Raw genomic sequence first — 12,955 nt, forward strand, 5'->3', positions numbered from 1 at the left:
TTTCTGAAATGCAGCCTGTTTTATGGGGACTTATATTTCTTTTCTGTGTGAGTAATTTGATCACACCAGCCAACTTTATCTAGGTTTAGATTTGCAGAGCAAATTCTGTTAACAGGAAACACTGTAAAACTGTGGTGAGACTTTGACAAACTTGGGAGAGATGTTTCAGAAATAGTGATCTTTCTCAGAGATTTAGGTCCAAATGAACAAGAAACTCATAGTGAATTTGCTGAAGACCTATTTGCTGTGGGACTATGAATATTATTCCAAGTTAGAGTTACTAAGTGTACTAAACTGCCTTTCAATACCATAAACATATTAAGATAATGTATTTACATACAACACCTTTCTGTTGCTTTACTGAACTGAGCATAGTTAGTTCAGTGCATACTGTAGCCGCGGAGCCTGTCACACTGTACACTACCATGACTTAGTGCAGAACTCTGCATGTCTAATTTAGAGCAGAAGCTTCCATTTTATTGCATGCTGTTGTCTGCACTCATAAAGCCAAAGAGGGTTATTTGGAGGTTACCAGTTGACTTTAATACAAGGGTTTCCTGTATTTTCTATACTTGTTTTAGATATCAGTGTAGGTCTAACAGCCCCAGTATTTCTTGGGTAAATAAATCTCTTTGCCACAACTATTTCTGCTATTCCATGGAGAATGACTAATTGCCAGACCAAGTGTATATCAAATTTAGTAAATTATTCATAAAATAACAAACTTGCTGTTCCGTCCACAGTAAATACTAACTTACTTTACTAGCTGATGGTAAAGAAACACTGGATGCCTACTTTCACCTTTCAGACTTCAGTGTATTCATTGGAGAACACAAGGAAAGGAGTAGTCCCCTCATTCTGTGACTGTCATGTCAGTTTTTCTTGGCTGTGCAGTCAAAGGCAGTGTCTGCATCATTCATATCAAGTTCCATCTGTGTGGCATACAAAATTAACTTAAAAATAAAGTAACAACAAGGATAATGAAGAAAGAGTATGCTGTTAATAAAATCCTAGTCCTTTAGAGTAAAAAGATTTTGGCTATTAGTTTATGCAGAAAGTGCTTGTTCAGACCCTCAACTTTTCTGTTTCCATTTCTTTTGTACTAAACCAAGGATGAGATGGGGTTTTATTGATACATGTTTTATTTGGTGCCTTGAATAATACAATCCATACTCCTAAATAGGACCCTATGGCCTAATGAATATGGTAATAACTGTCAAGGGAATCTCAATATTAACTACAGTGCAATCAGCTTTGTCACGCTGCATGAAATTTCTGCATATATAAACTCCTGCTGTCCTTCTGAAAATAAAAGCTAAGGACAAAATAACGGCTTAAAGTAGCTACAAAGAATGTCAGACATCTTTCATGCATGTTACATACGCTAAAAGAATGCATTTGGCATGTTGTAAATCTGAACTGATTCTCAGAAGGAAAGTAGAACTTCCTAAGACACTGAAAAAAAAATAATCACCAGTCCCTTTCCACCTGACCTTGTGCCAGAAAGTCTATTAATCTGTTGGACTTTTTTCTGATTAAAGAATCTTTGTATGAAATCTGAAGGCAACATTACCAGACTTAAAATGTTGGGGTTTGTCATCTTTTTTTTTTTTTAAATTAATATTAATTAAGAGAAATTAAGCAGGAAACTTACCCACTGCTCCCTTTTTTCTTCTTTCCTGCCCCTCAGCACAGGAGGTAGTGATTTTTTTTCATTTATAAAAAGGCAGGAGGGAGGCATGAAAAGAAAAACGTAAGGGGGAAGTTTAAATTGAGATAGTGTGTGGAGATTGGGTAATCCAGTACTCAAGTAGGAGAACAAAGCTTAAAGGAATTAGCTCCAACATGCTATTACTATTTCTTTTGCACATTGATTAGAAGAAAAAAGCAGGAGGATGACAAGCAGAATGGAAGATTGGGACATCTGATTCTCCTAACTTGGCCTTAATTTGCTTTATCTGCCATTCCTGTAAAAGCTTGTTTATGTCTTTGGAACATCCTCTCAAAGGAGTGCTGTCTTTTGTGTATGCAGGATAGCAGTTGATGTAGGGTGTTATGTTCAAGCTACACTATCAGTTCTGGAAAACAAAAAGACTACTGAATGTCCATGCCTTTCTCTAGCCAATGTCAGGCTGGGGGGAGGAGAGGGAGACAGACATATGGTCCCCAGAACAGAGTAAGGCACCTTATTTCATGGTACTGGCTATGTGAGAGGTGGAAGGATAAATGTTGGACCTTTACATGAATTTCTGGTATAGGGAGAGTTCAACTCTGGTAGAGTTGAACATGTGTCTCGTGACTCAACCACAGGCCACTCTTGCAAAACATGGTTTCCTGCACTGCACTGCAGTGTGAGCTTCAAAGCAAATAGCTCTTCACAAGCTTCCAAACCAGACTGCTCACTGGCTGGTTAGATGATATTGGTCAGTGCTTCTGATATTGGCTTTTTTATGGTATTCAGTCTCTCACAGTGTGATCACTGTGGACTGAGTGTCAAGATTGAGACAGGACAGCACCTTTGCCAGAAGATACAGCAATAGGGGACATATCATGGTGGGGTATGCATAATTTCCCAGATTGCTAAAGACAAAAGCTTATTGAAAGAAAAATCAAAGAATCATAGAATAGTTAGGGTTGGAAAGGACCTAAGATCATCTAGTTCTAACCCCCCTGCCATGGGCAGGACATCACACACTAAACCATATATGCTAAAACAAGAGTTGTAGTACACATATGATAAATATAAAACATTCCTGCAGCAGCCTAGATATGCTACAAATCTAGGGCATATGGGATGGGTAGACTGTGGAGCCTCCATCTGTGGAGGCTGTATTTGACTTTAAACCACAGTGTGGATGAATGCACCACAGATGTATTACTCACCAGTGATATCTCTGTGTGTATGGGGTCCCATGCTGAAGAGCACAGCCAGAGGAACAGTTCTGGAGGAGGCAGGCTGGGGCAGGACGTTCAGCCTGGGCACTGATGAGCCATAGCCAGGGCAAGGGGGACTTTGTGCACATATGCAAGCCTGCAGCCCTGGGCTTTGTCAGGGGAGATGATTCTCCTTCTCTACCCTGCTCTTGTGAGACCCCCACTTGGAGTACTGCATCCAACTCTAGAGACCCCAGCACAAGAAAGACTGCTAGAGCAGGTCCAGAGGAGAGCCACAGAAACAGGCAGAGGGCTGGAGCACCTCTCCTATGAAGACAGGCAGAGAGAGCTGGAGCCCAGAAAAGAGAGGGCTCCAGGTACACCTCATTGTTGCATTTCAATATATAAGGGGAGCTTTTAAGAAAGACACTTTTTACCAGGGCCCGTAGTGACAGGACAAGGAGTAACAGTTTAAAACTGAAAGAGGGTAGATTTAGATTGAATATAAGGCAAAAATTTTTTATGATGAGGGTGGTGAGGCAGTGGAACAGGTTGCCCACAGAAGCTGTGGCAGGCTGATGCGTGGAAGTGTTCAAGGCCAGGCTGCATGGGGCTTTGAGCAACCTATCTGGTGAAAGATGTCCCTACGTATTGCAAGGGAATCGGGCTAGATGATATTTAAATAGTCCTTTCCGACCCAAACCAGCTAACATGCTGATAGTAGAGCTGTGATGATGTTGCTGCCCCTACTACCACTGTCCTCGTAATTCCCCTTGTTTAGACCTTTAAAGGGTACCTTTTCATACCCCTCTCATCTTCCACCTAACTGATCCCCTAAACTGGTTACCTCTACCAGGTATTGGTATGGCAAGACTGTGATTTATTGTCATCAGGCTGAGAACTCCTTTTTTTAGGTTATACAGACGGTCTTACGAAGGTGAATACAGTATAAGGCAGGACCAAAGGGCCTTTACAGCCATCCCACAAAGGCCTATGCGATTTTGTGCGGTACGCTGAGTGGATGCACTTGGAGAATTCTGCAAATATCTTAGAAGTCTGGCAGTGGGGACAGCAATGAACTGACACATACTGAGACATCCTTAAGATGGCTTTAGATCATCCTAAGAAACAGTACAGATATGGTCAAGATGATGACCCAATCTGTATCATTCTGTCTTCCCAGGGACAGAAGATTTACTTCTCCATTTCCTGCTCTGTTCCAAACAGAATTTCACAACTTTGTGTAAGGGGAAACAAAAAAACCCCACAGTGGTTTAGGAAGCTCATTGAACAACTATGACAAACTACAGAATTACAAGATTAAACTTCTTGTTGCTAGAGTCTTTACTAACCTTTTCTTGCATCAGAGAAAGAGGATCTAGAACTGAAATACAGAACCGAAACAAAGGCAGTAAAAGTATACCATAGAGAGAAGTTAATATTGCAAGTTGGAATGGGTGTGCAGCTACAGCTTCTTCACAGCTGGTCTAATTCCTCTATCAAAGTGTTGTGTAAGATAAGGCAGCCAATTTAGAGATGATTAGTCCCAGCGTAGACATTAAATAATGTGTGAATAACCAGCCTTGAACTGGGAGCAGGAACACTAATATTTTATCCAGAAATGGAAACTGCCATGGCTAGAATAAAGAATGCTTGCAGCCCAAACTGAACTCAAGTATCAGGGAATCCCTAACTATTGCTAGAGTAAGACACATCCCTAAGTTACCAAAACCATGAAAAATGAGCCACATTAAGGCACATAATTCCAATGAATGTTGTACACGTTTTATCCTATACGGAATTATGCCTATGGGGCTAGGGGGAAAGTGCCTCTAGACCGAGAAGAAATTAGTATAGTACTAAAAACTTGTCCCCAAATACCCAAAACATTGTAATGCTTTAAGTGTAGACTGATGGACTTCCCTTGAAAGTTCCTAGTTTGTTTACTAGCCACAACTTAAATTCACCCTCTTTTTTTTTTTTTTTTCCCCAGTAAACTTTTTGACCAATTTGGCTAGATGGAAGTAACTGCATTTCATCTTCCTTACAGGCTGTGAACCTAGTCCACAGCATATTATGAAAAACACAAGTATTGTACTTGAGTTGCAGAAAGATTTATTTGAGACTTTTGCTATATAATGACAAATTGTACAATTGGAATTCACTATAAAAGAATATTTAGCATACAAACAATTATTTTAATGTTGTACAAGTATGTGCTTAAAGCTGTAACTAATTCACCTACAAAGTTTCTGTAAATTAAGTTTCCTGCTTGCTATTGCTTTTCAAAGTTACAGTGGTTGTGGGATTTTGACACACTAACAATCAGCAAACCTTACATCCTTGTTTAACAGTCATTGCAAATAGCAACATTAAAATGATACCAAGCTAACATATTTAAGCACCAGCTCAAGTCTTTACCAGACTGTAGACTTTCAGGATTCTGTGGCTGAAGGCACCGGGATGCCATATATAAATCTAAAACTTAATTGTAAATAAAAATAATAGTCAAGAAAACTCTCCTCTGCCCATAAGTACAAAAGTAATAAAAAGTAAAGTAATTAAATGAAGTTGAACTGCCTTCCTGCATGGTATTTCTTTGCACTACATAAACACTCAAATTCATGAAGGACAGTGTTTCTGCATGGAAGCCAACATTTCTCTTTTGTATAGCAATCGCCAGGTAACATGAGGTCATACACTATCAGAACACTGAACATAATGGGATGAACCAATCCAAATGGGATAAACTGTCCAATCATATCCTAATACCCACCTAAATAAATTGTAACATAAATGATGACATAGCAACAGCAGCTTCCAAACAAAAGGAAAAGCTTAAAATAAACCATCACTGGTAAGTAATTTTCGAATGTATTTGTGGGAATGAAGGGCAGGGAGGATTAATGATGACATCTGAAATGTGCAAAACCACAGAGGGAGCAGCAGGCAGGATCTGTAACAGTAGCTCAACTCTTTCTTGATACTTTACTCATGCCCAGTGGTAACAGCCTCTTGCATACGAAGATAATCCTTAACTAATGTTCCTGGCATGCATTCCTACAGCATATGAAATAGGCAAATGTGCTATAATAACAGTTATAATTCAAATTTTGTTTATGAAATGTCTGGAACTACATATAAATAGCATCTGGAGATACAATGTCATTGGATAAGAATGTAGTACTTCATCCAGAGCTCACTTAAGTCAAAGGACTGCAAAACAGTATCATGCCCTGAATAAGGTACTAAACAGATTTACATGAAACAAATCACAAATAAAGGCTCAAACTGTTTTACATAATAGCAACAGAAATCCATCATTATGTACAATTCATCCAAAGGGAGAAGCACAGAGGCTTATAATGCAACTGAAGCATAACGTAGGTGCCTGCATTCAAATTCATAATCCGAAGTGTTAATGCTTTCAACTGCTGCCCAACTATAGAGACTTGAACTCTGAAAGGATCTTGGGTGGAAACTTAAAACTTTGCATTTGCCTTGTGGTACTTCAAAGGGTGAATCCACACTCACCCTTGGGCAGCCCCAAGCTGTGCCCTCACCCATGGCTAAGCACATGTAGCTTAAATCTGAACTGACATGCAATCCTACCCCAACTGGGATCAAGTGAGTAGATGCTTCTCCTTAGTCTACAAGTGAGGCTCCATTGCCCACATGTTGCCATAGCGTGCCTCATACAAGCCTGTTTATCCAGGTTCTGTACAAAAGGCAATGGTGGCCTTTTTCTCTGCATTTTTGGATGTGCAACTGAACAAACTGCTAATGGTTAAACTGGCGTTCTTTTATACATCATGTTTGCAGGATGTGGAAACCCCAGGCTGAATGCTCCATCCCTGGAAGTGTTCAAGGCCAGGTTGGATGAAGCCTAGGGTGATACGGTGTATTGTGAGTTGTCCCTGCCCATGGCAGGGGGGTTGGAACTAGATGATCTTGAGGTCCTTTCCAACCCTAACTATTCTATGATTTCCCTCCTCAGTCTGAAGAACTTAATGTGATGGTTTGTTTTAGTTAATAGTCTACTGCAAAGTAAAACTGGACTGTGAAGGAAAAATGAACAGAGATTTACTGAATCAGAAAAGCAAAAATTATTAGTAAGTTCGGTGCTCAGGGCTTTCACCTGAATACAGGGATTCCAGTCCCTGGAATATATGGAAATGTTTACTTTTTACAGGCTGGAACTTATGCCCCCCTTCTGGTTCTCTTCTTGTGCTCCCAAATGAAACTGGTGTTTTTCCCCTATCCCTACTTTCATCAGGAAGTAGAGAAAAGGAATGCAGTCCAGTTGTCAGTCCTGGAGGCTGATGATTTCATGGAAGGCAGGATGAACACTCTGTCTTATTCAGGCTGAGTAAGAAACAAACTTGTCTTCCTGTGTTCTGGATAAACATATGTAACAAGACAGAGTGACCTTTTTGTTCTTCAAATAAAGCATTTAAATACCTATCTTCAGGAAAGTGTGGATGCTGAATTGTGAGAACAGGGGACTACATCTTTTAGACCTAATAGGTGCTAAAAACAGAAAGAGAAGGTGACTTTATGCACAATCCCATCTTTTGCATACCCGTATCACCTTACACAGACCATGAGCTATGGAACATTGAAATACCCTCCTACTGCAAGGACAGACCATATAGTACAGTTGCAGCTTTTCAGAAGCACTCTTTTATCCATGAGAGCTGTTTTTCTCCATTGTTATCACCAGTCACACCAAAGTGTGCTCATACCTAAATGCTCTTTGTTTCACCTGGTTCAGCTTTAAACTTTTTCTTGTGCATTGTTTTTAAACCTCTCCACAAATGATTTCTGTCATAGAAGTTAAAAGTCTCTATTACCAGAACTGCAATGAATGACCACTTACATGTACACAGCTGAATATGATGGAGTTTGCTCCAGATGCTTACTGTGACCTGTGTGTTTCTCTGCTCTATCTCATTAGTCATATGTTGTTCTTACTATGACTGTTTTAATCTATTGTCGAGCTGGTGGCAGACATCAGACTAATACCTTCTAAAACCATTGACAGATATTGTATTTTTATTACTTGGAAATTTTCAGGTAATAAAATTATCACAAAATGTTTCAAAAGTTATACCAAAATTTAATTTTGAAGCACTCGGATAATATATTTTTACCACACCTTACTAAGTATTATAGGAATTGGTGGCATTAAACATGATCGGCTGTTCCTGAACAGCTTTTCAAGCTTTTTGCCAAATATAAACACTCCAGGTTTGTTTCATCTCCTATTAACTGTAAGGAAATATTTTATGCCTATTTGAATGAAAAAGTCTGCTAGGCAAAGAATTAAAACACATGAGCCAGAGATAATGGGAAAAAAATAACAGAGGGCCCTGTCAGCGAGTTCAAGCACAGTCTGATTTCTTTCCCAGCTATCAAAGGGGAGGAGGAAGAAAGGATTTGTATTTGTGATACTCTAGCATTGACTTCTGTTGTGGTTCAAGGATCTCCCAACCAGCAAGAAATAGTATTGTAGGATCCTTTTCTATCTCCTTACCACCTTCTGAAAGGCACCCAGTGAAGCAGCAAAAAGATCTGGTAATGTATAAGCTTTGTCTGAAGTGCTGGAGCTGTCTGGATGGGACTGCAGCTCAGTATCTTCTAGAACATGACTACAGTCATGTAAGACACAGGCAGCAGGGTTTGCAATGAGCAAAGGGACACAATTGTCTCAGATACTGAGGCTGGCAGGGATAACTGGAGTAAAGGCCTTGTCCCTAACTATGATGGTTTAAAAACTAAGACAGACATGGTTTGCAGAGAGATGGCATTCCCATTCCTAATGAATATAAAGGATGTCACTAAAACCAAGAGGCATTCATACCTATTCCCATGTATGAAGAAGCAGCCAACCATGAACTGAGTGCAGATTGGGAACAAGTGCTCTGAGGGAACTGCTGCTTCACACTTCAGTTCACGTATCACAATCCTTTGGAAGTGCACCTAGCAAGCAAAAGCCATGTGGATACAGCCACCATACGCTTTGCAAGTAGGGATGTGTTTACATACCAAAATGTGACTTTTCCTTATCTGGGGAAACATTGTGCTTGTGTTTGACAGCTTGACTGTTTCCTTCACAGAACAGCATACATGCAGCAGCAGAGCAAATTTCCCTGAGAAAGCTCTGATTCTACAAATATGCGCAGGCTTTAAAGTAAGTAACTCAGCAGTCCTACTGCCAAGGTGACTTGAAATTAATTGAGTGTAAAAGTGGTTTGCAGAATGGGAATGTGGGGTACCTTGATCATCTGGAAAGAGCACTTACAGGGGAGTATTCAATTAAGTTTCCAGATCCTCTCTGGCAACTTACAGACCAACTAGTGCCAACTTCAGTGATTTTATATATGTATGCATGTGTGGCTCTCGTGTGTGGAAGAGGTGGGCGGAAGGTGGGAGGTGATTCAGAGAAGCTGATCCTGTGGAAGGCTGCCCGACGGGCAAGACTGGGCCCAGACCGGGGGGGACTTGACCACTTCAGGTTCCAAGTGCCGGGCTAGTTCCAGCTTTGTGAGGAAACTTCCCCGAGAGCGGTTCCCGTCTTACCTTCCGTGCCCGCACCTTCAGCTAACCCACGGCAAGGCGATAATGACATGTTTTGTGTGGGAGTTCGAGGTTGTGACAGGCACACGGGGCTGCGTCACCGAAATGCTCCTTGAGAGGGACGAAACGGGCCGGGATAAGGGGCCTCAGCTGCCCGCTGTCGCGATACGGGTACCCGCCTGTCGCCGGCGGCCTCTGTCGCGCGCCTCTCCCTCTCGCCCCGGGCTGGCAGGGGTCCCGCCGCCTGTTGCTATTTTCGCCCACGCTGGCTGGGCGGGAGCGGGGAGGCGGCTACTGGCAGCCGCCGGGTGTGCGGCCCGACCTCCCCCCGGGACAGCCGGCAGGTAGGGGAGGGGCCGCTTCCCCCCCGTCCCGACCGGGGCGGACAGCAACAGGAGGCGGCGAGCAGCCCCTGGCCCGGCCGGGCCGCCCGCGCTCCCGGGGCGCTGGTGTGGCCTCCCCTCCCCCGGCCCGCTGGCGGCTCTGTCCCTCGCCCCTCAGCAGGAGGTGGGCCGGCGGCGCCTGACAGCGGGCGGCACTTCCTTGCAGCGAGCACATCCTGCAGCGGCAGGCGGCGGTAAGCGGAGGCCGGTCAGCCCCAGCTCCAGCTCCAGGCCTGGGGGGGGGGCAGGGGGGCGGCCGGGGCGGCAGTGGGGGACACCGTGCCCCTGCTGTGGGCCGGCCCGGGGAAGCGGCGCTGGGGGGGCCGAGCCGTGTTTGTGGAGGGGTGGGATGGGGGGGAGGTGGGTAAAGGGAGGGAGAGCGGCTTTTAGCTTTGAGGAAGTGAAGGAGTTGAGGCGAGAAGTGAGACACCCCGCCAAGGGGCGGCTGCGGGCTGGCGGGGCCGGGCCGGGCCGGGCCGGGGGCTGTACCCGGACTCTGAGGTGGCAGAAGGAGGCAGACCCGGCCGAGAGGAAACGGCTGCGAGGCGGGTGGAGGCCAGGGCCCCACTCCGTGCCGGTAGCGAGGATAGCAAGGGCGGACGCCCTCCCTCTTTCCCTCTCCGACGGTCGTAACGAAGCCCCCGGTGAAGTCGCAGCCTGGGAACAGTACTTGCGTGGGGCAGGACAGGGCGGGCGGGAGCGGAGCCGGGACGGCGGGGAGCCGGTGCCGCGCTTCTCAGCGCACAGGGACCTGGGAGAGCGGGTCTGTCGTCCGAGTGACCGAAGGTCCTGCTTGAATTTAATGTGCGGTTGACCTGATGAGCTACCGTCTGCTTTTAGTTCTTTTTTTCACTCTTGCCTGCATCTTTCTCTCCCATCAATGCACAGTCGCTTAGTGTAAATCCTCCCAGAACCTGCTCCTTATCAGAGCAACACAGCGACTCTTCCCGTAGGGGTGAAACTAACCTCTCTAGAGCAGCACGGTTGAGGTTATCCTTAAAATCCTCACACGCTGGCGCACTATTTTGGTGTCCCTTTAAATTCACATGCGGGAATGATTTCTTGAATCTGTGCTCACGAGAGGTATGAAACAAATGTGGTTATTTATAGTGCAGTTTGAAAAGACTGCGAGCTTCGAATCTATGTTGTGTTTGGGAGAGAGGCTAATACTGTGGATCTGAACCTTTAGGAGTGCAGATGGTGGAATTTGTGTCTGCTGTTAAGCCCAGAGATTGAATGGAACATCGTGGGTAAAAATTAATAAATATATACGTCTCCCTAACAGCAAATACCTCGGAGCCAATAACTGTGATTATGCTTTTAACACTTGTAAATGCCAAAATAGAAATTTGTCACAGCTTGTTTTGTGTAAATGCTCATGGTCATAGATAATACACAAAAGTAGAAATGCTGCAGGTAAGAAAAATGACAAGCTGGAAGGAATGTGGAATACATTGAGTGGTACGTGGATGACTCAACACTTTTTTTACTTTATAATTTGGTTAACTGAAAACTTGGATGCAAGTATTTGGCTGTGGATATGCAATTGAATAAAAAAGGCATGGCATGCAAAATGCTGTTTACCTAACAAGCTTTCTTTTAAAAAGACTTTCTTAGTGCAATGCAATAGAAGAACAGCCCAATATTTTGTCCAGGTCCATCTGAGGCTGACTCAGAAGACATCAATCATCAGTATATTACGTTCTATGGACTCTATTAAGGACATAGGTGCCAAGGGCGGGAACAGTGAGCTATTTTCTTAACTTGATAGTTGATCATAAACTTGTATGTGATTACTACCACAAACCCAAATGGGGTGCTCAGAATATGTGGCAGAACATTTTTCAGGGCTGTGTTTGAAGCTGCTGAAGGCATTGAAAACAATCTGTCATAAGTCAGCATTTAATGCATGTATATGAAAAAAAAAAAGGAAATGAAAAGTAATTTCTGAGGTGAATGGTTGTCTGGACTTGCACGTACTCCTGCACACAGCAAGCCATAGCTCCAGAAGGAAACAGCAGATAATAAGTAGCTATGAGATAAAAAGAACATCTTGCAACAGAAGGCTGTGTTGTGATCCTAACTATCAGTTTGAGTTAAATTAGAAGTATTTGCAAATGGAGAGCAACCTATGTTATGATATCTAAGCTATCTTACCTACCTAGAAAACAGGCCAAAAATGTTGCTTGAAACCTCAAAAAAAAAAAGAAAAAAAGAGATAAAGCTTTCAACTAGCTGCCCCGTAGAACAACGTAATGAATGATGTGTTGTGATACTAGGTAAGAGAGTAATTTCATACATAATGATGGAAACATAAAAGGACAGTGCAGCATCAGCACTGATCAGCAGTGAACATCAGCAGTGACATATCATGACATACATAATACATATTCTCATTTGTGTTTTTTTATATATGTCCTGATAGGTGGATAGAGAAGTCTGTTAGCATGAGTGAAGACAATGTAAATCTTAGTCAGGGGTCAGACAGAGAGGGAGAGAAGCAGTATTTAGCTCTGGCTTGCATTCCAGAGCTCTGGCTGCAGGCCAGGGCTCCTCATAATCCTTAAGTAGTATGATATTTCTGCTAAAATAATCAGTGGTTAAGGGCAGTTGATACCAGTGCCTCTGGTTCTGTTTGCCAGCAGGTTTCAACAATAAAATCATGCAGAGAAGAGCTGAACAAATTTGTGTTTTTAAGACCAGCTGTTTTTCACAAGATCTTGCTATATGATTGGAAGTTTTGCTTAGCTTCTTAGAGAAGAGAAATAAAAACTGTCTTACAGAAAAAAAACCTGCTGTCATGTTAGCAGTCTGAGGGAGTAAGTCACAGTTGTCTCAGATGAACTGGGGAAGGTCTTCCTGTTCAACAGTTTGTAGGTCAAGCTCATTTAATCATTGAAGTGTGGAAGCTCTGACTGCTTCCTTGCTTGACACACGTTATAAACTCATCAGTTCTCCTGTGGGTCCCAGCGCTCCAACTCCAGATGAAGGCTACCAAATCAGGAGAAGAGCTGGAGGAGAGTGAAGGATTGCTTAGCTCAGTAGTTACCTACATTCTGAACAAGAGTCTGAACTTTTGGCTGCATATCTGTACTACATTTTGTCTAGAAGAAACAGCA

The 12,955-nt window shown here is 43.1% G+C and overlaps 1 protein-coding gene across 3 annotated transcripts in view; it reads left to right on the top strand.

Annotated features, from left to right (window-relative positions):
* Positions 1-9,894: 9,894 nt before the first annotated feature.
* The window catches only part of TBC1D1 (TBC1 domain family member 1), a 103,818-nt gene continuing 100,757 nt past the window's right edge, over positions 9,895-12,955 (top strand). For 2 of the 3 annotated variants that reach the window (XM_005149136.3, XM_031048964.2), the window contains exon 1: positions 9,895-10,030. The gene's annotated coding sequence lies outside the window, so the exon portion shown is untranslated. Of the gene's footprint in view, positions 10,031-10,580; positions 10,623-12,955 lie in introns of those variants that run through there. The other variant, XM_031048963.2, reaches the window with a different exon arrangement.

This window comes from Melopsittacus undulatus, chromosome 7 (genome assembly GCF_012275295.1).
Source record: "Melopsittacus undulatus isolate bMelUnd1 chromosome 7, bMelUnd1.mat.Z, whole genome shotgun sequence".
NCBI classification, from domain to species: Eukaryota; Metazoa; Chordata; class Aves; order Psittaciformes; family Psittaculidae; genus Melopsittacus; species Melopsittacus undulatus.